Source organism: Euprymna scolopes, chromosome 9 (assembly GCF_053919585.1).
Source record: "Euprymna scolopes isolate OS-2025 chromosome 9, ASM5391958v1, whole genome shotgun sequence".
Lineage (NCBI taxonomy): Eukaryota > Metazoa > Mollusca > Cephalopoda > Sepiida > Sepiolidae > Euprymna > Euprymna scolopes.
This window is the reverse complement of record NC_136490.1, coordinates 19891664-19918861: the sequence shown is the minus strand read 5'-3', so window position 1 is coordinate 19918861 and position 27198 is coordinate 19891664. Positions and strand designations below refer to the sequence as shown.

The 27198-nt window shown below is 34.3% G+C and overlaps 1 protein-coding gene and 1 pseudogene across 1 annotated transcript in view; both read right to left on the bottom strand.

Annotated features, from left to right (window-relative positions):
- The window catches only part of LOC145284453 (uncharacterized), a 1345403-nt gene that overhangs the window by 788817 nt on the left and 529388 nt on the right, over nucleotides 1-27198 (bottom strand). The window lies entirely within an intron of this gene.
- LOC145285084 (5S ribosomal RNA) lies at nucleotides 5878-5994 on the bottom strand (annotated as a pseudogene).

Sequence of the window (27198 nt, the reverse complement as noted above, 5' to 3'; positions counted from 1 at the left end):
ACATTTTATTGCACTAAAAGCTATATTGAACAAAGAAAAATTGAACAAGGAAACTTAAACGAGACTAATAACACAGAACAAGACATTTACTTTAATAAATGCTTCGGATAGAATCGTATTCCCTTTGGATTTCTTTAAAAAATCAATCCTTTTAGACATGCTCTCAACCAAAGTGGAACACTGTGAAAAGGAGATGCTATTCCATTCGCTTTGCACAGCTTCCCACAGTTTGCCAAAAGTTCTTCTGGCCAATGCACGAGATATTATGGACCAAATATTCTCGATTGGGTTTAAATCTGGCCAAAATATCACATCAATTGAATTATCAGAAAAACATTTTTTTTGTGACTTTAGCAATGTGTGCAGGGGCATTATCATGTTGAAAAATAATGTTCTGAGATATTCCCAGCTTCTGGATACTTAGTAAGAGTTCTGTTTCTAATATTCGAATGTATCCTTTGCATTGATTGACTTTTCAGATCTAATAAGTTCCCCAACTCCTGCTGCAGTAAAAGTTCTCCATACTATTATCCCTCCATTCACGTGTTTAACTGTCATTTTTATGTCACTTGTCGAAAATCTTTCTCCAGTTCTTCGATTGCACTGTTCGGGAGCATCAAGAGCATCACTAACAAGACAACATTTTGATTCATCTAACCAGAAAACATTCCTGAACCAGTCTGTATCTTTCTTGCCATAACACGAGAAAAATCTCTTTCTATCATTAATGTTCTTCTTAGATAAAAATGGGTTCTTTGCACACCTTTTAGAGGAAAATCCCATTTCTTTCATTCGTCTAAATATTGTATATCTAGAAAGAGAATTTCCACTCCCTGTTTTGAATTCTTTGCTATGGTCCACATAAGTTTTCTTTCAATCTTTCAAAACAGTTAATTTAAGCACGTGGTCGGCCTTCAAATTGGATGCTCTAGAACGACCAGGTCCAGATTTCCCTTTTACTAAGCGTTCGACTTTGAATCTTTGACCAATTCCCTTCACTACAGATAGACATGTTTTCACATTTTCTTTTCTTAAAATATAAAAAATCTGCTTGTAAGTAATTTTGGACTGCCTTAATCCTGCAATTCGGTTTTTTTTTTATATCCTCGCCAAGATACGGTCTTACCATTTTTAGGATTAATTTTTTATTTTATTATTATATGCTATAATAATAATGATCTGCAAAATAGAAATTTTCAGGTAAAATTAACAAAAATTCATGGAAAAATATTGAAAAATCGATTTCTTCCTTCTTTCACTCTTGGCCCATTTTTTTTTTTTTTGCTCATAAGTGTGTGTGTGTATATATATATATATATATATATATATATATATATATATATATATATATATATACACACACATACACTTATATATATATATACATACACATATATATATATACACATACACTTATGTATATATATATACACACATACACTTATATATATATATATACACACATACACTTATATATATATATATACACACATACACTTATATATATATATATATACACATACACTTATATATATATATATATATATATACACATACACTTATATATATATATATATATATATATATATATATACATACACTTATATATATATATATATATACACATACACTTATATATATATATATATATACACATACACTTATATATATATATATATATATATATACACATACACTTATATATATATATATACACATACACTTATATATATATATATATACACATACACTTATATATATATATATATACACATACACTTATATATATATATATATACACATACACTTATATATATATATATATACACATACACTTATATATATATATATATACACATACACTTATATATATATATATATACACATACACTTATATATATATATATATATACACATACACTTATATATATATATATACACATACACTTATATATATATATATATATACACATACACTTATATATATATATATACACATACACTTATATATATATATATACACATACACTTATATATATATATATACACATACACTTATATATATATATACACACATACACTTATATATATATATATATATATATATATATATATATACACATACACTTATATATATATATATACACATACACTTTATATATATATACACATACACTTTATATATATATATATATATATATATATATATATATATATATATATATATATATATATATAGGGATATTAAATCCATTTTTTTTTTTTTACTTCATTGTCTTTCGTTTATTTGCGATCTCGTAGCATTCCTGTAATCGTGGCCACATCGGTAAAAGCAATCACTTACTAACTTCAGGTTCGCATACGTCATTTTTTTCTTTTCTTTTTCTTTTTTTTTTGCTTACAAAATTACATTTTCATTTTTCTATTTATTTATTTTTTTGTAAGAAAATATTTTTTCAAAAAATAATTCAAGGATAGAATATACCTTATTTAAAAAGAAATAGTATTAGACCTAACTGAATGGTTAATTGTAGGTATTGACCATTTCATACCCTCTAAAAAGTTTCAGCAAAAACCTAACAGCCAGCCATGGTTCTCTCCAGAATGTGCTGCTGCCATTGCGCACAGAAATCACTTTTTCCACTGCTTCAAACGTAATAGATGTATGGAAACTAAAGCCGTTTTCAGGACTGCCAGCAACCATTGTAAGAAAGTAATAAGGAACGCAAGAGAGTTGTATGCTCAATCTGTTAAGTCCAAAGTAGCTGAGCAGCGGCTTGGTTCCCACCAGTTTTGGCAAATAGCAAACAGAATCCTGAACAGAAGCGTGTGCTCCATCCCAACTATTATCAATGGACCTGAGGTAATCTCGTCAGCATCAGACAAAGCCAAACTCTTTGTCAAGAACTTTGCAGCTAATTCTACCCTTTGCGACCAAGACCGCCAACCCCCAATATTTCCTCCTGTATCAGAAAACACGCTATGTGATATACGTATATCTGTACGTGATGTTGCGAAGCTAATCAAAAACCTTGATTCGAGTAAAGCAACTGGCCCTGATGGTATTCCAATTATAGTACTCAAAAAACTTCAACCTGAATTAGCGCCCATACTTACAAAACTGTTTAAACGTTGTCTTAAGGAGAATAGTTTCCCATCTCCCTGGAAAATCTCATCAGTATGCCCTGTATTTAAGAATTCAGGTGATCGCTCATCCCCCTCTCAGTACAGGCCAATAAGTCTCCTGTGCGTCATGAGTAAGTTGCTAGAATCCGTGTTAAATACAGAAGTAATCAAACATCTCAACAAAAATAACCTTCTTAGTGACACTCAATATGGTTTCCGTTCTGCTAGATCTACAGCAGATGTCCTTACAGTTATATCGCATAGGATTAGCAAATCTCTCGACGGTGGCAATCTTTCTAGGGCAATTGCTCTTGACATATCTAAAGCCTTTGATAGGGTATGGCATAAAGGTTTACTTCATAAGATCGCTAGCTATGGTATAGCTGGAAAAGTCTTCTCAATTATTAAATCTTTTCTTTCTGATAGGTTCATAAGAGTAGTAGTTGAGGGGCAAAAATCAGAAGCTCACAGTATTAATGCCGGTGTCCCTCAGGGATCCATCCTGGGCCCAACTCTTTTCCTGATCTACATTAATGATCTTCCAAATCATATCCTTACATCATTTGTAGACATTTATGCTGACGACACTACCATTTATGGTACCACATCTAAGACAGTAAACGACCAAGTTCTCTCCAATTCTCTCTCCTCTGATCTTGAGCACGTAGTACAATAGGGAAAGGAGTGGCTGGTTACTTTTAATGCATCTAAAACCAAGCTTCTCTCTTTACATCATCAACATTCTAATTCACATTTGTCATCAATTGAAATGAATGGCTCTCGTCTTCAGGAGGCCTCAAGTTTTGACAAGCATCTGGGCTTGACCATTACTCCTGATCTTAAATGGAACACGTATATCAAATCTGTTGCCAAGGCCGCTGGAAAAATGGTGGGATCTTTCTATCGATCCAGTAGATATCTCACTGCTGATGCTATTCTCTACCTATATAAGAGCCAGGTACGTCCAAGGATGGAATACTGTTGCCACATCTGGGCAGGAGCTGCTAGAAAGGACTTGTCCTGCCTTGATAGAGTTCAAAATAGACTTCGTAGCCTCGTAGGAGATGTCCTTTTCTCCTCCTTGCAACCTCTATCTCACAGAAGAGATGTTGCGAGTTTGTCTCTGATGTATCGTTATTTTCATGGAAAGTGTTCAACTGAGCTTCAATCTATGGTCCCCCCTCGCCAAACTTTCACAAGAAACACTCGTCTAGCTGTAAACACTATCAATAATTTCCCCCACTCTTTATCTGTGCCTAAACCTAAACGTAGATTCCATGAACAAAGCTTCTTTCTTAGAACTGCACGCCTGTGGAATTGTCTTCTATTTTCCTGCTTTCCGGCTGACTACAATATGGTTGTGTTCAAGTCTAAAGTAAATAAGTTCTTGATGAGCCGTTCCATATAAGTTATTAAATTTACCAAATTTTCATTACTAATGATTACTATATTGACCAATTTCTACTGTACACTCTTTAACCCTTATCCTTGAGTGGCCTCTGGGCCTTGATAATGTGGTGATGCCTTTGTAAAAAAAAAAAAAAAAAAGAAAAAGAAACGTCGGTTTTGCCATAAAATGCATTGGACGTCTTAAATATAAATATTTTCGTTTTTATTTTACTGTTTCTTTTTGGTTAAAAAAAAATGTTTTTTTTTTTTTTAATAGAATTTTAACAGTTAAATCATTACGGTTGCGTTTTACCATTAAATTACTAATGGTCATGAAATTATAACTAAAATATAGAAATAATAGGTTTTCTTGTCTAGAAAGATCAATGGAGCAAAGCAAAAACAAAGTGGGTGAAAAAAACATTTGCAGTTCAATAAATCAATCGATTCGAATCAGTTATCAGTTTTCCTCGTCCAAAAATATCGTCTGGTTCGGAAATGGCTGCCGAATTCTGATCCGGATAATGTGAAAGATCCAAATAAATACAACAAAACAAAAAACAAAACAAAAGCCAGCTATCAAGTTTAACCTGGCATGTTTACAAACCCAGCTAATCGTCAGAGAGAGAGAGAGAGAGAGAGAAGGTGCTAATTAAGTGACACATACAGGGAATGAGAAACTGGTTACGTGCTGTCGATCTGATGTGCAAGCGAAGGAGAGAAACAATCAAAATGCATTCTGGTGGATCTTTACAAAATTAAATTATTTTTAGTGGGATTTTTTTTAATTCGTTTTATTTCAAGCTATTGTATTTTTGATTTCAATAAATATTGGTCGATTAGTAAATAAGAACATCAATCAAATTGACATTATAAAAATTACGTTGATGCGAGAAAAACGCATACATACGTGAAGTAGTCTCAGTTTTTATAAATACAGAACGGCTCACTATTGTTGTAATCAATAATACAACATAAAGATATACAATATTTCTTGGCCTTCGGGCCCAGATCAAAGTGTAGCATCTGCTCTTCAAATGTAACCTTTCATTTTCTTGTTCTCTGTCAGTGGAGGAGAAATTCTTCACGCCTGAGGCAAGTTTTATTTTGGTCCCTATCTCCATGTTAAAAAACGGCCCTGGTGTCTAACTCTGCCCTCGTGGGGAGGCAAAGTAAATAAGTAAAGGCTTCCTTCAGTCTTGACAGACTATGGATACCCACTGTAAGGGTGCCTGTGCGTGAAATTTGTGTGGCAAGAGTTTCGCAATCTCCAACAACGCCTCTCCTGAGTCAACATTGTTGCATACCAGTGGCAAGTTGAGGTACAAGACGACTGGAAACAATGCCGAGATAAGCGGAGAGCACATACAGCGCCTAGAATTCTCAAATGGTCACCCATCTGATATTAGCCAGGCTCAACGTTGCTTAACTTCGGTGATCTGATGAGAACCGGTGTGTCAACGTGATTATGTCGTATATAAAGTAAATAGGTACTATTATATAAAAGGAACTTTGTGTGTGTGTATGTGTGTGTTAGTTCCCTATGAACTCCAAAACTGTAGGGCTGATCTTTTTTTAAAATATCACACGAAGGTACTTAATGTGTCTGGGAGTGTTCTTACGTAGATTTTCTATCAGAATGCATCTGATAAGTATCGAAAATCGATTATTGAAAAAAATCCGATTAAATAAGGAAATCCGATTTTGGCCAAAATTAACACTTTTATACAACCTAACATTACAAATACATTTGAAAAGTATTATCACCGCCCAAGCAGAACGGCCCAGACTATAAAATCAGCTGTAGATTCTTTTATAAGACAGGGGCGCGTTCGATATGAATGTTTCTGTTTAGAATGCAATTGAACCAGTATACTTGACTTTTGCATTTCAAACTTTAAGTGAAGACATTATTTACAAATAATTTTATAAAATCAACAGTAGATTCTCTAAAGTGCAATGTCAACGACAAAATATTGTAGATTAGGTCACTGTGAGGAGGCATATGAAGCTTCCTCCCCATGCACTGTGAGGGGGGGAGGGTCTAACTAGAGCAGGCAATAAACTGATTTGATTAAAGAATGGGCGATTACACTGATTTCGATGGCAATAAAAGTATTGGAAGCGGGGAACATTCATTGATCCTCATTCAATCCCGGGCAACATCGGGTCTCGTATTTGTTCCCGTTTATATTGCCTGTGAATGTTAAGCCGAGAAGTTTGAAGGAAGAATTCTCAGGTAGAGTGTTATTTGTCATGAATATCAACCCTTGAGGCACCCCCGCATTAATGTTAAGCTGTTTGGATGTACGTCCATCAATGACAACCTAGATGGTTCTATTGTCTAAGAAAGATCTAATTATATTGAGTATACGTCCAGTTATACCGTGCAATTTAATTTTCATTAGCAGCGCTTCATGCCAGACTTTGTCAAAGACCTTGGATATATCAAAGGCTACAGCCCTGGCTTCACCTGCCTTACCCAGTGCATGGTATATGCGTTCAGAGATCAAGATTTGCTTTTGCTAGGTGGTGGACTAGTACTTGATTAATTAAAGTCGCAAAGATTTTACTGAAGAGACGAAGGAGACTGATAGAGCGATAATTGAGAGAGTCAGCCCTTTTGTCAGAATTCTTGTATACTGGTACCACAGAGGCCTCATAAAGTATAGAGTTGCAACAGCAAGTTCTTGCTAGAAACAAGAAAACTGATAAGAAAACTAGAAAGGATTAGAACCAAAGTGTGTAGATAGGAATTGTTTATTATTTAAGGAAACCTGCTTAAAGGAAAGAATGTTGCCTAAATACACACACACACACACACACATAAATACACACATGTTCTCGAATGGATTAGTTGCAATTTGACGGAAATCAAGCAAAACAAACTTAGTTATGTGAAAAGTTATGTGAACTTTCTGGGTTTGAACTGTGTATCAAAACGAAATATCAAAAATAATAAATAAAAAAAAGATCAGTTCGCGAAATGTCTTCTACCAAACAGAAAAATGTATTCAAACAAAAGACGCCATTGTTTCGTAAAATATGTGATATCTTGAATATCATAAAAATAAAGTTTTTACTTTATTGATTAATATCGGCTTTGGAAAAAAAAATGGCAGAAATTATCAAACATCTTAATATTAAAAAAAAAAAAAGGTTGCAGAAATAAATTTAGTCTTTTTTTTCTCTTTTTATCAATAGATGAAAAAAGAATCTGTGGTTGCCAGGTAAAAATATAATGCACTAGCAAAGTGTGGCAAATATTCGACCGAGCTCCAATCTATGCTCTCCTTTGCCAATCTTTCACAAAAGACACTCGTCTAGTTAAAACCAGTCAAAAATTTCATCCACTATCTATCAGTGCCTAAACCTAAACGTGAATTGCATGAACACAGCTTCTTTCCTAGAACTGCCCATTTGTGGAACTGTTCCATTAGTCTGCTTTTCAGCTGACAACAATATTATTGTCTTCAAGTTCAATGTAAACAAGTTCTTATTGAACCGTCCTCTTAAATAATCTAATTATACTAAATTTCCACTACAAACGATTACTACGCTGTTGCTTCAATGACTACCATGCACACATTAACCCTTATCCTCGAGTGGCCCACAGGCCTTGATGTGTGGTGACCTCTTTGTAAAAATAAGAGAGAATTGGTAGGAACAACGACCGTATTTTCTAAAGAATATGCAGCTGCATGGTGACCTTGTGACTAACGCTAAAACACAAATGCCTTGAATTAGTAACCCTCTTTCTTTCTCCAATCTGTTCTGATACACTCTTCAGCACTTCCCAAAACTAGCAAATTTTAACATGAAGACGTTAACTCAGAGTATTTTAAACCAATCAAAATTTTTTCCATCCCCAAAAAGTAACACTTATATGCGAAAGTAGTAAGCTAATGCGAAATTTGATATTTCTATACAAACAGAACAACAAAATCAATTTCTTTTCACTAGCTGCATCAGAACGTATGCTCTTCACCCTCCCATCCACCGAGGTGGGAGGAAGGCAAGTCACAAAAGTAAAGAACTCGAACACCCTCATATTCAGGTTTCATTAACTCGTGCAATCTTCACATGCACTATCAAGAACAAGTTAAAACAACGCACACTTATACACGCTGCCACGCTGCCAAACACTCACATACTGCAACTATTTACTGAACTTTCTTAACCAAACGTGTTTGTACGATGGACATTTGCTAACATGAAAATAACTTTTATATTCTTATCTCTTGCATAAAAATATTTTGTTATAATTTCGTTTTTCTTAATTTTTGCATTGACAAAATTCTGTTTATCTTTAAGGTAGCACTTACTACCTGGTGAGCCTTCTGTGCCTTTATGTTTTATTCATTTCCATTTTACTGTTACGCATGTCTGTATATATTTTTTCATTTTCTCCTTTCGCTAAAACAATAACTTTTAAATTCAATTCATACCTATATCACAAGACGCTATCGTCATTCAAACAGGCCAGGAGTCATGTCACAACTTCATCCTCATCTTTAACACCATGTGTAAAAGCACAATGTACCGTGTGACCTTTACTTCACACTAGCTCTATAGAGATAGCTTCATGGAAACTCACTAAAGATATATCCGAGATGATGTCAGTTGAATCACTATTTATTTAATTAATTGGAATGTTTATGAAGATGAGTTTTATTTATTCATTTATTTATTGCGGACTATTACCCTCCTCGTCTTTTTTAGTTGTTGTTTCACGATGTTTTGGCCAACTATTTCTCTGACCTTCGTCAGGTGGTAACCGCGGCGGGATAGGAACTCCGAATCTCCTAACTGCATTCGCAACAATTACTGCTATCCATAGTTGTCGTCTCACTGCCTAAACAACTACTCAACTCAACAACTAAAAAGATGAGGATAATAGTCCGCAATAAATAAATAAATAATACTCATATCGATAATGAATTCCAATTAAAAATAATATATAAACCATTTGATACGGACCCGAAAATAGAAGATCAGATAATAAATAAACATGGATTTATAAGACCAAAAAATCCAACCTTGCTCATCCTTCAGGATCTGTAGTGCAGTGGATAGAGACGTTGAATCTCTATAGTTCCAGGTGAGTATTGTCTGAAGATAGCGGTTTCAATCCTACCCAAAGCTGAACAGAGGTTTAGTTGGCCAAGACGTGCAAGGCAGTAATTGCTGAGGATGTAGTTAGGAGATTCGGAGTTCCTATCCATCACACCTGATGAAGGCCAGAGGAATAGTTGACCAAAACGTTGTGAAACAAGAACTAGAAAGATGAGGATAATAGTCCGCAATAAATAAATGAACTAAAAGGTTTGTTTTTCAGTTTGACTTGCTGAGCTCTGAAACAGATTTTTCATAGCCTTAGTGAGTCCATAGCTTTTTTAAAAAATTCTTTCTCTTTTAAAGTGGCATTCACCCAATGTACGTTGAGTTGGTTCCAACCAAAAGAGGGGGTTTCCAGGGAATATTAAATACACAAGTGTTTCCCAGTCACATATATATCCTGATCGGGCAGATGACAATATTAAGTTTTGCATTTCTTGCAGGAAGATATCGAAATCCTCTCACATACAGCGCCTGGTATTCCCAAATGGTAACCCATCTGGTACTGACCAGGTTCAACTATGCTTAACTTCACTGATCTAATGAGAACCAGACTTTTAACGTAATTATGCTACATGTGCGGTCAACTCACAGATGTCCAAACAGTTCAAGGTGACACTGGATGCATCATGGTTACTGATAACTTGATGATTAGCCCTATACATAAAAAGCATGAAAAAGTCTCTTATAAGGATGGTCCAAGGGCAGTTTTATGAGCAACTAGAGACCCTAAATCTATACATATTCGGGTGTATGTGGTTGTATGATGATCTCATACTCACCTTTAATATCATATATAACAACTACAACGTACTGTGTGACCTTTTCTTCACACCGTTTCTGCAGAGCGCTAATCTATGGTCTCACCCCCCCCCCTCGCCAAACTTTCACAGGAAACACTCGTTTATCTGAAAACACTATCAATAATTTCTCCCATTCTTTATCCGTTCCTAAACCTAAACGTAGATTCCATGAACAAAGCTTCTTTCTTAGAACTGCACACCTGTGGAACTCTCTTCTGTTTTTCTGCTTTCCAGCTGACTACAATATAGTCGTCTTCAAGTCTAATGTAAACAAGCTCTTGATGAGCCATTCCCCTTAAGTAATCCAATTTATCAAATTTACACTTCTAACGATTACTATGATATTGTCCCATTGACTACTGTGCACTCTTTAACCCTCATCCTCGAGTGGCCCCTGGGCCTTGATAAGTGGTAACTCTTATATAAAAGAAAGAGAGAGAAGCTTTACTCGAGACGACTTTGGCTGAAATGTCTGAAGGTTTCTTTATCAGTGTTGCTGTGCAATAAATTGTTAGAAAGAATGGTCAGCCTGCAGGCATCCAAGCAGTTCAAGGCGGCACTGGATACACTAGTGATTGATCAAAGCGTACATAACATTCTCCCCTCCTTTATAACTCGCTTTTGCATGGCTTTGTCAAGAGATCGAATAATTTTTGTGATAATCATACTTTGTTCTTGTTAGCACCCTTACATCAAGTGGTTTCATGCCTTGTCTCGAGCGAGTTCCATAAAAAATGCATGACGGAACCTATTATAAGGATGGTCTTATAAAGAACAACTAGAGACTCTTAACCTGCACACACTGGTGTAGGTGATTGCATGACGATTTCATCTTCACCTTTAATGTCTAGCAACTATAACATACTGTGTGACCTCTTCTTCATATTATTTCTGCAGAGAGGTCTTTGTGAAATCTAGCAGAAACTTTACCTAAGACGATTTGCGCTGAAATGTCTGAAAACTTATGTCGGTTTGAGTTGCTGAAATGTGGAATTATTTGTTAAAAGAATGGTCAGTTTGCAGACGTCTAAACAGTTCAAGGCACCAGCGGACACATGATGGTTATTGATCATTGGATGGTTACCGCTGTACATAACGCATTCCCCATTTTTTTATAACTCGTTTTTACATGGTTTTATTCCTGTGATAATCTTTTGTCAATATATTAAATTTTATTGAACATTTGAGTACCAATGCTATCTTATCTTTTACCAGTATAATTGTAGCACTTTGGACCAATTCTTCAATTTCAGCCGATTATCTGGACGGAAGATGATCATGTAGACAGCTGGTGTTTTGTTGCATTGATAACAAGTAGCAGCAGTTCGTCCTCTCTGTTCTTTTTGATTGTTGTCATCTTTTTCTTTTTAGTAAAGGCAGTTGGGAGAATTAGTAACTAAATGCCAAAAATTATTGGAATACTTTCAAGTTAAAAAAAAAGTTTTACACGCACATATAATACCTCAACCCTAATCCCTAATAGAGGAATTGAAGTAACTACCCGATTTTTCTTGAATTGCAGACAAAAGAAAAAGACTTGATCAGTTTATCTGCTATGTGCTTTTACATGACTTTCGCGCTATATCATACTTTTGTCAATTGAACTGAATTATAGAGATGCTTGAACGCTTTTAAAATCAAACATGTCTATTCAATCTACACCTGTATTGATGAGAATATCTTTCAAATAAAACTGTGATAACCGACAAAGCATATCGTAGAAATGTGACGACAAAACCAAGAATAACTTGCCTTTACATGGTTTGAAAATTCTATTCAATATAGCAGATAAACTGACCAAATCTTTTGCTTTCTGTCTGGAATGCAAGAGAGAGCAGATTTTGTTTGGAGAGTTGCTTGAATATTTGGGTACCAATGCTATCGCGTATTTTACCAGCATAATTTAAGAACTAAGTTGGACCAATTCTTCAGTTTCAACAGATTATCTCGACGGCGGCTCATCCTGTATTTTTGTTGTGTTGATGACAAGTAGCTGCAGTTCCACTCCCTCCCTCTCTCTCTGCTCTTCTTTTTCATGACTGACATCTTTTTTTCTTTTTAGTTAAAGTAGTTATGAGAGTTATTAAAAATGAGAGCCAAAAATCATTTGAGGATTAAACAATGATTTCAGGGTTTTTCTTTTTCAGCAAATTTTATTTTTCAACCCACCCTCCAAGGGAGAATGGAAGCAGCTTCCCAAAGCAGGACCTCCCTCCATCCTTTACAGTCCAGACAAAAGAGAAAGACTTGATCAGTTTATCCGCTATGTGTCACTATTGACTTTCTGTTTGTGATACAATATCCTGAAATGTTAGACTAAATCTAACTTGACTGCTAATAGAATTTTCCGCTACTATAAACTTATATAGAAAAATATCGTCTTTAAAATTATTTTTACACACTAGAGTGTGTGTGTGTTGGGAATCAGAGCGACAAAATGACGAAAAATTTAACTTTTTTTTTGTTTGATATAGGAATATTTTTGAAACAAAATGTAACGTTGTACACCATTTTTCTTTTTTTACTGCCGTTACCTTTCAAGAGACCCAACACGTTGCAGACTGTTGCAAGAAGACAGAAGAAAAAAAAAATCAACGCAGTTTTCCTTTTTTTTTTTTTAGCAAAAGCCTTTATATGTATTATTTACCACAACACACTTTTTCTAAATATTTAAACTTCATTTCTTCTTCTGCTGCCGCCACCCACGTGTCTTGGAAGCTTTTATTTTTTCATTTTCTTTCTTTGAAGATTGTAATGCTGGGTATGGGGCAGCCAAACCAGCTACCAACATTCCCCTGCTTTTTATTGAAACCAACCGGGAGCTCTTTTTAGTATCCTCATTGTTCCCTTTAGTGCAATTGTGTGGACTTTTTTGCACTTGGTTCACCAGGAATATTAGTTAGGTAAGACTTCAGGTTCTTCTTCATCAGCCCTGTGACACCTGTAATAACTGGTATGATTGATATCTCCCTAAGATTTCAGTTTATTTTCATATCATACATGAGACCTTGATATTTGGTCTGTTTCTCTATTTCAGCTCTGTTCAGACCTCCATCATTAGGGAAACTCACTTCAACCAAGGTTGCCACTCTTTCTGATTTATTCCTTACTAGCGGGGGGGGGGTACCCGGCGATGCCCGGGTGTCTTGAGGTAAATCAAAACTCCGGGGGGGGGGGGGGTTAAATAAAAAAAATGTTTTGGTAGGTAAGTATAAGAATCGAACCCGTACCCTTGAGTTGGAAATTAATGTGTGAAAAAAAAACCCAGGCGGCGTTACCCATTAGGCCACCACGACATACATTTAAATTTATTTATTGAACTATAAAAACAGGCGTGCGCAATAAAAGTTAACTCTGCTGCTTCCATTTGACCTAATTAAGAAGGTCAAATAGAAGTCACGCAGTTGTTTACCCAAGTTTGACTGTTTTTATTTTTTCCCCTAACAGATGTTAGGGGGGGGGGAACCAGCTCCAAATTGTCCAGATTGAATAACAATTGTCTGATGTACAACATTGATCAAAGCCGATTGCTTCTGGACATTTCCCGGCGCAATGCCGAGAACGTTGTTCGTTGTTAACTTTGAATTAGTTTCGCTTTTTATACGAAAATGCCTCATCGACATGCGAGAAGCCAAAATAGCAATAATTTTGTAAAAGTCGACGTAAATAAATCTAGATGCGACGCACTTTCCCAAATCGTACATATTATTATTTAGGACCCATATAAACAGTTGTAAGTGATCGTAACGACATCGGAACCGTGTGCGAGAAAAGCCTTTTGAAGACATACACGAAATGGTCACACACATTTTACCTTTTATATATATAGAAGATAAAGATAAATAATAACTATGTCAGGTTTCACAGCAGCATTTTCAAGGTAGGTGACTGTAGTGTTACATGATCGTAATGTATAGTATATAAGTCATTTCCAACTGTTATTTCAGGTTGATGTTCCCATTGGATCGAATATACGCTTCTCTGAACACTGACCATGCCTCGAACACGACTTCTCTGAACACTTTTATCACGAACATATCCTTTTCGACTCCTTCATGTCTCAAACACTTCTCGAAACCTCTACTTCTCGAACACGTGATTCTTAGAACACATGATCCTTTTTATCTCCGCTGTGATGTTACATCACGCAGCCGGCTTGGTCATTTGTATATGACTGCTACTAACCCAAGATCAGTGGCTTTGTTGCAATAGCACAGACAATTTTAAGATGAAATTAGTTAGATGCAGTAATAATGAAAAGGAAAAGTTGTGAATTTAATTCGTGTAGGAAAGCCAAGGAAATATATGGTAAAATGATGAGGATGAAATTGAAAGAAAAAAAAGGGATAAATAAAAACCTTACATTGCGAGTGAAATTATCACATTTGCAATTGGTAATCTTCCAAAGTTGATAATATAATGTAGCTGGTCTGAATGTATATGTACTGTATGTTTAGATGACGCGTGTATAAACGGGTTTCTATTTACTGTTGACGCGTTGTTTATTTATGTTCATGTATTTCGTGTGATCGTCTCTAGTTATGTGTATATTTATAACAGTCTATACTAAGTTCAGTACGATAAAGTGATAAAGATGAAACTTAAGAGAAAGAGAGCTAAATAAAGACCTGCTCAGAGATAGGTTAGTTTAGAAGTTAATTTCTAAAAAAAAAACCCCGTCCAACACATTGTTGAATATGAAAACGTTGCGACACCAAGTAAAGCAAACGTGTGCACACATGCATATTCCAGATGGATTTTGATCTGCATTCTTGTGTTCCATAAAAATGACATGAATTGTAATTAACACGAAAACAAAGAAATGTTTACACCCCAAGTCAGAAGTTATGAATGTAAAATAGAAAAGAAGAATGTAATATCTTAATATTTACATTCCCAGGAATGTCGATTGATGTCTATATAAGAGATAACGTAAACAACAGGAAGAGTTAGGAAGACTACAAACATAGGGGTAAGCGTGTTTGAAATCGTTGACACCTCTCCATCGGTATGCCACACACCAACCAGCCCCATACAATTAACTTCCCCCTCTCTCTTTGTCAATGAACAAAAAGCTTAATTATAAATAAACTTTTTATGTTGATAAATTCGTCTCTGTGTTGATTTCGAGAATAACGACAAAAGAATTGTCAGGTGTATATATTATATAAATAATGTATACATTCAACAACGCAACAGCATGTAAAGTGGACATTAAACCGATGATGATGATGATGACGAATGAATGACTGAATAACTGCAATAAGATCCAATAGGAATTTGAACTGTATGTCGTAAATTAGATATGCCATGGTGGTACCCATTAGGCCAATGAACCCCCACTCCGTCCCCACCCTATATGCATAATCGGTACCCAGCCATAAAATAAATCAGTGATTGAACATTTGTATACTTGAATGACGCAAGACTGGACGCGGGGTTCCTTCTTTTTTTTTTTTTTAATTTGTGAGCAGATTGCATGAAAGCCGAGAGAGAAATCGAATTTGCTTTTCTTTCAGCTCGACAATGATCTTAATCTTTGCCGTTAAATGTCAAAATCTTTTTTCTCGTCCAGTTTAAGTGGGCTGGAAAAGTCTCGGATTTGAAGACCTGAATGATATTGTTTGGTTTTACAGATTATGGGCACACTTAACGACTTGCTCAAAGCTCATCATGTGCAATTGCTGTTGTTGTTGTTGTTTTTATCCATTAGAAAGAGGTAAAAAAAAATCTAATCGAAAAACAACAAAAAAACACCGACTTGGAGCAGATCTTAGGCCTTTTCATTTGCCTGTTCTGATACTACAGACTATCTTTTCTATCCTTGGTCACTTAAGCTTAAAAGAAAGAACACAATACAAACTTAACCCAATTTCATTATAAATTTATTTCAACCCAAGAACGGGCCTTTTCAAACGAGCTAGAATATTCAGATTCGCATCTGATTTACACAATAGAGAAATTCACAACTAATGTTTGTATTTATTGGAAAAATCAGTAACAAGCAAAAAAATAAAAATAAAAAAAGGAGAGAAAACTGGGGAAGGGATAACGTCGTTGGGGAACGAACTTAAGAATTAAGTATCGAAATAAAGTAAAGGAGGGGGAGGGGGCGAGGAATCTTAGTAAACTAGATTATCTTCAGTCACTTAAACTGAGTATTCATTCTTTGGGAGTTAGATTTCCCCAATATTATAAAGTAATCTTGTGCCTAAGTCTGCCCTCGTGAAGAGGCAATTAAACAGAAAGCTTGATCTAAAGATAAAAATTAAAACTTGATAATTTCAAGCAATTTTTCTATCACATTTTCTTACTTAGTTTCTTCTTTGTTTAGGGAGGGGGCGTCCTTTTATACTAATGGGTCACGACTTATCAAAGCCAAAAGCCTCTCAAGAATTGGAATGATTGCCAGTTGAGAGAGGAAGACAATTATGAGAGAATTAAAATGGTCAGTGGTATGAACCAAGTTTGAATACTCATTGGGATGGTTCACAAAATGTTTAATATTTGATTTGAAGACGACCATGTTGTAAGCTGCAGGGAAAAAGCCTTGTAGTAATGTGTTCCACAAATGAGAAACTCTTGTGAAGAACACTATTTATATGATATTTCACCTGACGTTAGGCACACATGGGGCAAAAAGGAAAGTTTTTTTTATGGTAGAAAACATGTTCTTGCTGTGAATGCCCTAGGGTCCTTTATGAAGTTATTTTTAAATTTCTAAATTAAAAGGGTTAGCTTTCTCATAAAGAATTGATACTCATAACTTATTTCATAAATAGGACAATATTTCTTTATGTTATATACAGTACAGTTATGGATCGATACAAATCAGAGCAAATTTAGATATATAACGGTGGAACGAGCTATGCAGATTCATCTTTTTATTAATACCATATTTTTATATGTTTATAAATAAATAAATATATATATATATATATATATATATATATATATATATATATATTTGTAGTCATCAACATACAGTCCTGTTTCGTTGTATCACAACTCATCAGTGCCGCTAGACTAACACTTCTCCCAAGCCGAGGATGAACCTAGAACCACCGTGTTGACAGTCAGCAGTTCTACCAATCGACCCACGGGAGCGGCACCCGTAAATAATCCTGTCAAATGTCTATTTAAACAAACATCCGTCCACCACTTGTACAGTTCTCTAACCACTTGTTTATAAACAAAGAGCGAGCGTTACATTTTTCAGCCAATTAAGTAGCAGATGAGATTATTTACGACAGTGCTCAACTCAAAGAGGGGCTTAAAATATTTGTAGTCATCGACTATATATATATATATATATATATATAGGCTGTATATATGTAGTCATCGACTATATATATATATATATAGAGAGAGAGAGAGAGAGAGAGAGATAGAGATAGATAGATAGATAGATAGATAGATAGGGTGCCCAAACAGTCACTAAAGGGTTGAAAATCTTTGTAATTTAATCATTAATGATTATTTTTTCTCCATTTCAGATATTTTATGGATAATATTTTGAAAATTTATTATGCATAAGTATAGCATTAAACAACGTACGCAAGTTGTGAAATTGTTTTACCAAAATCAGGGGTCAATTGTTTTGACTCAAAGAGCTTATCAACAGCATTTTCATGTAAGAGATACACAGTCACAGTTAAAGAAAGAGTCTATGTTAACAAACTTTAAATCCTGCAAGAATTGAAGGAAAATATCAGGAACGAAATAAGGGAGTTAAATCACAATCCAGAGATTCCGCAATATGGCATAAACAATTTTTTGGAAGGAGCACAAATATGCGAAGCTGAAAATGGGAAACATTTAAAAGACATTATTGTTTATAAATAAAGATTGTTTGAATTTTGCATTTTTTTTTTAAATTTCCCAATGTTTTAGCTTGTGTTAAAATTACAGAAATATATCAGAAATAAAGAATCTATTCAGTTCAATGACTTTTTGGACATCACACATATATATATATATTATAGATTGACAAGAAGGTTCTTGCAGAATTTTTAATTTTATTTCAAATGATGTATTTTTCAAATAAGTTGTTGTTATAATACCTTTACTTTATATATCATTTTAAAGAGCGTTTTTTCTTTCTATCTAATCGATTAAATAACAATCGGTTTAAAACAATCATGTCTTCTGTTCAAAACGTTGAATACAGGATGTAAAAAAGCAAATTCACACAATTTTCTTATTTTCAATTCAAGCTAAGTCGAAAAGCTGCTGAAACAACTCGCAATATCAACAAAGCATTTGCCCCAAGAACCACTACTGAATGCGCAACACAATGATGGTTTAATAAATATTGTGGAACCGATGAGAATCTTGAAAATAATGTGTGTAGTGGTCGGCCATCGAATATTGACAACGATCAATTAAGAACCTTAGTCAAAGTCAATCCATGCACAATTGTTCGAGAACTTGCTTCTGAATTAGACGTAATGTATACAACGATTTCTAACTACTTGAGAGAGATTGGAAAGATAAAAAGAATTTGATATATGGGTGCCTCATGAATTGAACGACAACCAAAGAAACGCCATTATGAAGTGTCATCTTCCCTTCTTTTGCACAACCAGAAGGACCTGTTTCTTGATCAGGTTGTTACTTGCGATGAAAAGTGAGTTCTTTACGACAACTAGCGATACTCAGCTCAGTGGTCGGATGACGATGAAGCTCCATGACACTTCCCAAAGCCAGAGTTTCACCAAAAGAAGGTCATATATATATATATATATATATATATATATGTATATATATATATGTATATATATATACAGGCGGCAAAAAGAAAGTCAGCACTTGTAATTTTTTCAAAAACTGCAAATTTAAGCTAAATTTAATGTAACTGTTTAAACAAACAATACCTCATTTGATTGGCCTTTTATTCTTCTATAATTTTACCCGTTCATATTTGACTTTTGATTGAAATATTCTAGTGTTCAAGTCAATTTAAAAAAAAAATAACTTCAAATTGAGGAGGCAAAAAGAAAGTCCGCACAATGGAAAATTGTTCTTTAAATGTAACTTTAGAACATTAATGCAACACAAATAGAACAGGAACACAATATACTAGTTAATATTTAGTAGTATAGCCCTTCTACAATTTGACAGCCTGCAATCTTTTGAGAATTCCTTGAATTAGACTGCAGCAATACTCTGGGGAAAGGGCATCCCACTTTTCTTTAATTTTTGTCCAAAGTTCTTCCAAATTTGAAATTTTATCAATGCGTAACTGTTGCTTGATGTAATTCCATACGTTTTCGATTGGATTAAGGTCTGGAGATTGTGCAGGTCAATTCAAACACGGAATATCATGCTCTTCCAGAAACCTCTTGACATTGCCAGCTGTATGAATGGGAGCATTATCCTGCATGAAGATGGGATTATAATCTAAATTCTGACCAAAGTAGGGTAGAAAATACTCAGTCAACATATTAATATACTTGGTCGAATTAATTCGACCTTGCAAGCGAACTATAGATCCTGGACCATTGGTACTAATAATGCCCCACACCAAAACTGAACCTCCACCACTTTGCAGTATTGAAACTGAGCACCTAGGATTAAGTTCTTTGTCTTTCCTCCGACGGAGGTACTGCCTATCATCACTGCCTAGCCTATTGAACTTGCTTTCATCTCTAAAAAGCACGTTTGACCAATATGAAGAGTCATGATCTACATTGCATCTGACGAAGTCCAGACGGCGCTTTCTGTTGTTTCATTTGCTTGCGTTTTGCAACATATCCTCGCAAATTAAATTCCTTTAATCTGTTCTTGACAGTAGAAAGAGAGCACTTTTTAAATTTCAAATCTGTTCCTTAGGCTGTGGATCTTGAGAGCATTGTCTTCCCTGTTAGAAGTAACTCTAGTACAATCAGATTTAGGGGCATCACGAACACTGCCGGTGTTTTGGTGCTTTTGCCCAGTTTTTTGTACCGTTTTCTCATCACATTTCAATCTGCAGCCGATTTCTCAATTGGATAAACCAGAAAGGTGGAGATTAATGAGCTCCTGACAATCACAGAGGGAAAGTCGTGGCATATGGACTAAACGTTACGTTGTATAACCTGGAACAACAACAATTACGATTAGAGATGCTTTGTTGCCTGTTGGTGGATATTTTAAACTGATTTAGGGGCGATAATTTAAGCTGGTTTTAAGCGAATTTTTTGCTGTGGACTTTCTTCTTGCTCCCTCAATTTGAAGTTATTTTTTTAAATTGACGTAAACACTAGAATGTTTCAATTAAAAGTCAAATATGAACAGGTAAAATTATAGAAGAGTAAAAGGCCAATCAAATGAGGTATTGTTTGTTTAAACAGTTACATTAAATTTAGCTTAAATTTGCAGTTTTTGTAAAAAATTACAAGTGCAGACTTTCTTTTTGCCGGCACTGTACATGTTAAATTGAAATACATTTGAAAGTCAAATTCAACACACTCTTATGAAAAAAAAAAACAAAAACAAAAAAAACAATAACAATAAAAAAAAACAAGTATTTACTTGCTTAAAATTAATATATTTTGGAGTTATACTCTGCCAGAATTTTATTTTACTTTTTTTTTTCCTCGCATTGATGTTAAGTTGAAGAAATATATATCTATATATTTGCATTTTAATATATATTTTTGCATTATATATTGAACTTCATTTTACTTACGTCAGTTATTATATTATATTTTGGGGAACATTTCACTTCGTTTGATACGTATGTGTTCAAATCTCAATCGAAACTGAACTGTTTGGATTGAAAGTTGAACACATACCTAACGAAGTGAAACTGTCCCGAAATATCATAATATGTATACTGAATTTCCATCAAGTGTGATGACGATTGGTCAAGCAATGTGGATTTACACAAAAAAGTATAGGAACAAACAGACAACACACTATGCAACATACAAATGTCTGTGTATGAGGTTGCCAAGCTAATCAAGAACCTTGATTCCAGTAAAGCAACTGGCCCAGATGGATTTCCAATCATAGTGTTGAAAAGCTTCGACCAGAACTTGCCCCCATACTTACAAAACTGTTTAAGCGTTGCCTTATGGAGAAGTGCTTTCCAACACCCTGGAAAACCTCATCAGTATGCCCTATATTTAAGAATTCAGGTGATAAGTCATCTCCCTTTCAGTACAGACCAATAAGTCTCTTGTGTGTCATGAGTAAGTTGCTGGAATCCATGTTAAATAAAGGAGTAGTCAACCACCTCAGTAGAAATAACCTCCTTAGTAACATGCAATATGGTTTCCGTCGTACTAGATCTACAGCAGATGTGCTAATGGTTATATCTCATAGGATTAGTTAATTTCTCGATGGAGGCTTCCTTTCTAGGGCAACTGCTCTTGACATATCAAAGGCCTTCAATAAGGTATGGTATAAGGGCCTACTTTACAAGATTTCCAGCTACGGTATAACTGGAAATGTTTTCTCAATTATTAAATCATTTCTCTCTGATAGACTCATAAGAGTAGTGGTTGATGGGCAGAAATCAGAGGCCCACATTATTAATGCTGGAGTCCCTCTTTCTATTACAGTATTAATGCTGGGCCCAACTCTCTTCCTGATCTATATCAGTGATCTCTCTAAACACATACTAAAATCATTCGTTGACATCTGTGCTGATGACACGACCATCTATGGCAAAACATCAAAGGTCGTAAATGACAAAGTTCTCTCTGATTCTCGCTCCTCTGATCTTGAGCGCATGGTACAGTGGGCGAAGAGGTGGCTGGTTACTTTTAGTGCATCTAAAACCAAGCTCCTATCTTTACATCATCAACGCTCTGATCCTCGTCTGGCATCAACTGAAATGGATGGCTCTCGTCTTGGGGAGGCTTCATGTTTTGGCAAGCTCCTGGGTTTGACCTTTACTCCTGATCTGAAATGGAACACGTATATAAAGTCTGTTGCCAAGGACGATGGGAAAATGGTAGGATCCTTCTACCGCTCCAGAAGATATCTCATTACTGATGCAATTCTCTATCTGTATAAAAGCCAAGTACGTCCAAGAAGGGAGTACTGCTGCCACATCTGGGCTGGAGCTGCTAAAAACAGCCTATCCTGCCTTGACAGAGTACAGAATAGACTTTGAGGCTTAGTGGGGGGGGCGTTTTCTCTTCCCTGCAACCTCTCTCCACAGAAGAGACGTTGCGAGCCTGTCTTTATTTTATCATTATTTCCATGGCAAGTGCTCGTCTGAGCTCTAATCTCTGGTCCCTCCTCGCCAGTCTTTCATAAAAAACACCTGTGTAGCTGAAACCACTGTCAGTAATTTTCCCCACTCTTTGTCTGTGCCTAAATCAAAACGCAGATTCCATGAATAAAGCTTCTTTCTTAGAAGTGCACGCATGTGGAATTCTCTTCTGTTTGCCTGTTTCCCACCTGACTACAACTTGGATGTCTTCAAGTCCAACGTAAACAAATTCCTGATGAATCGCCTCCTTAAGTAAGACACTTTATCCAATACTAACTATTACTTCAATACTATCCCATTGATTACTGTACATGCAATTACCCTTATCCCCGAGTGGCTTCCGGGCCTTGATAAGTGGTGACCTCCATGTGAAAAAAAAAAAAAAACTCTACCAAAAAATAACCTTCACCTTCGTGAAGCAAATTAAAGAACGGTTTGAAAAAAAAAAAAAAAACGAAAATTTAAGCAATTCGTATTTATGGAAAATTGTAAATTCTTTACAACTCGAAAATACAAACATCAAATATATGAAAACAGGTTAATGTGGTACATAATTGCTGAGACCTCTTTATTATTTCCTTGTTGGACCTTGCCGATACTTCTGTTCTTTTACAATATATGATCAAATTCTTTTAATCGGATTCCAATCATATTGACTGACGGCAACTGGGAGGTTTCATCATTCTTTTGCATGGCAACATGCAAGGAGTTTAAAAAAAATTTTTTTTATAACTTAAACACTTTATATTATAATTCATTTGTTAATTTAGAAATACTGAAAATTTCGTAAATCTTTATTTTTTTTTGACATTTCTTCGATGATTTTTGTTTATTAAAACCAAATTACTTAATCTTTCATTGTCCTTACCTAATTATATACGATTAAATGAACATGGTTATGAATTTTTGAGATGAGGATTGATTATTCGTATTATTTTAATTCTTCCCACTGCTGTTTTCATCATGTGTTATTTTCACAACATTTCAGTTGATGTAGCCTCCGGTCTTCTTCAGGTGTATCTTATCAAACAATTCTAGTATGAATTTTAGGAGTCTTAAATCTAGTTTTTATTTTTAGATGTATATTCTTATTACTTATAACCATTTATTACTTATATATATATATATATTATTTTTCATACCAATGACTTATCTCATTTAAATTTTCTGAAAATAAAAATAATACGCTGTTATTTTCGGATTTTTTTCCCTTATAATAGAGCTCTCTGCTGGAATCCTTTTTGCCAAAAATATAACTAAGTATATATATATATATATATATATATATATATATATATATATATATATATATATATATATATATATATATAGAGAGAGAGAGAGAGAGAGAGAGAGATTACTTCGGAACATTTTCCATTAACGGGATGTCTTTGGATTCTTCACTTTTACCAACACTTTATATTTTATTGTCTTTGAATTTTCCACTCGTCATTGATTTGAACATCCATTCATGTTAAATTGCTTTTCATTTTTAAACTATTATGATCTACTTCATACGTGCTGTTTCATTAAATACTTTACAAGCAAAATCTTATTCCGCATTTTGCTAACTCCTCTCCTCTTATTAGAAGGAAAGTTATTCTTTCGAAATCTCTCCCCACCCCCCTCTCTCTCTCTATAAATGTATGAACTTGATAAAGATATAATCTTTCAGCAAAGCAAAACTATCAAAATAGTAAAAGCTCTACACGGTTAAGAGGAGCAATTCATATAAATAAAAAAAAATGAGAGATAAAAGTTACATTTTAAAAATCATAGACAGAGAAGAACGATAGAGACTAACATGACACACAGAAGCAGCATATATATTGGCTGAGTGTATAATTTAACACAATATGAGAACCATTAATTCTAAATAATTATAATATAATTTTAAATGATTATATATATATATATATATATATATATATATATATATATATATATATATATATTATTCAACAAATTCTTTTTCAAGTTTACAAACTGAATAATTTTGTAAACATAAAGTGAGTATAAATATTGATACTAATATTTATAGGACCATCCTAATCAGATGAAAATAACTCAATATTCGCGATAAAACATTGATATAAGAAATTCAATTTAAACTTTGTAAATTAGAATTTACAACCATTTATTATTTGACAGGGAGTACAAGTTGAAAACTTAAAACTTTCCTTATTCCATGGAGTTTCAAAGAATGGTGCTTATTCTTAGACTAAAGTAGTTAACAAAATAATATTCATAGCCAAGCTTTCATTTTGCTGGTCAGCACATAAAGTGAAAACTACAAATTATGAGAAAAGTCATATTTGTATATAAGTTAACAATAATGCAGAAATTATAGGTTAAAAGGATATTCCAAATGAAGTCCAGGTTCAATAAAGAAAAGGTTGGAAAATTTGGTGCAATCCCAAGAAAATGTTTATTGGTTAGAAGTAGAGATGCAGATGAAATAGTCCTATAGTAATTGTAATAATCCAAGTGGATGATCAGTGAAAATGAGTAGATTCCAAATGTGAAGATGGTATCTTAAAATTGCGGTGGAAGATCTTTTCCACTGGAAAAGATTTTAAGTGAAAAAATTAAGAGAGAAAAAAATCCCATTCACTCATCAGCCGAGAAAAATCAAAATGAATGCCAAAAGCTTAAAGGTAGCAAATGATGATATTTTAAGGATGGGCCAGACGTTCTATTTTTAGAAAAAATTCAAACTAGTTGATAAGCATAATATATCAAAGTGACATATATATATATATATATATATATATATATATATATATATATATATATATATAGTAATAATATGTAGCAATAAATAGTGATATATAGTGTTAAGGCTCCTGAAATTCATACTAGAATTGTACACAAGTGGATAAAGTACTTGGTAAATTCAAATAATATGAACTAAACATGGATTTCTATTTTAATCATAGTAGAGGGGTTCATACCTTTCCTAACGGTAATAGAACTGTAAGGATTCGAACTTGACATGGCCGATTACATCATGTATAATATCATCAATTAAATCATGCATGTATTGCCATCAAATGCCTTTCCCCCCCCTTACCATTTATCAAGACTCTGGAGACCACTCTAGGATAAAGGTCAAGTGTTAGGTAGATGCTGAGACAACATGATCAGTAATGGTGGAACTTGGGTAATGATAGTTTATTTAAATGGACGACTCAATAGGAATTTATTCACACTAGCCTTAAGAATGACCAGCTATAGTCAGCTGAGAAGCAACCACACGGTATTGTGTTTCATAGACGGCCGATTCTAGGAAAGAAACTCTGCTAGTAAAATTTTCGCTTAGTTTTCATATTAGGTTTAAGCATAGCATTAACAATCATTCTAATGCCAGAGAAACATTAGAACAGATGGCATTTCATTAAAAATCGGAACCACAATAGAAAAAATAATTCAATATAAATTACCAGAATAATAATATCAAGACAAATTTTAGCTTACGGACACTATTTTCCATGAGTTCAGTTCATGATATAAATAAATAAAAAAAAAAAAGATTTTCTTTTTCATTTATTTTATTCTCACGTTAGTGGCAAACCACCAAAATGTCTGGCAGAACTCTAATAAGTTGTTCCAAAAAGAAAAAAAAAGTCACCATTCCAAGCTTTTTATGTTTCCGAATTTTTTAGATAACTATTGATTATTTGGATTATTCAGACTACTGTTCTCATCTTGATTGTAATTTTCATGGCGTTTCGGCTGATGTAATGCTCGACCTTCTTCAGGTGTATCTTCTTGAATCCTGAAATCCGCAGAGAATTTCGAACGGGACCTTTTATTTAACTCATGGGGGTAGCATGCTCTTGCTTTTTCAAACATGACTTCGTAGGAGTCCTGAGTAATTCACAATTATATTTTTGAGTGTTGCCCACACGGAGGATTGAACCTTCAACTTCAAGAAAAGTGTAACTTACAAGTGAATTTTACCAAATACTTTATCCATTATACCATGGGTCCTTAAGATGATAACAGTAGTCTGAATAATCCAAATAATACAAATTTCACACATTTGTTTAATAGCTATAGAAATCTTTGAACCCGGGTTAGAGATTATGAAACATCATTAACATTTAATTTCTATGGTCAGGTCTTTATCCCTTTTGCTTTCAAATTCGTCCTCAACATTCCCTCCCATGTTCTTTTTTTTTTGGGGGGGGGAACGGAGATCTCCTGTCAACTGACCTGGCTACCTTACCTGTTCTACATCTACTAACCCCAGCACTCACCCATTCTTTCAATGTGACCAAACCAGCACAGTCTCCTATTGCATACACATCACTCAATGTTGTCTACATTTATTCTACCTGTGAGTTCATTAGGTGCCTTATTCAAAGTTTTGGAAACTACCTAGCTTTCCCTCCCATCATAACGCTGAACGTCCCACACCCAATAAATAGTTTTTTTTAAAATACTATTAAAAGAATAATTCAATTACAAAATTAAATCCACCATAAGTGAAATATTCAATGGCAATCAAAAGAAACGCCGAGTAGAGACAGCTCGTAAATATATGTATAT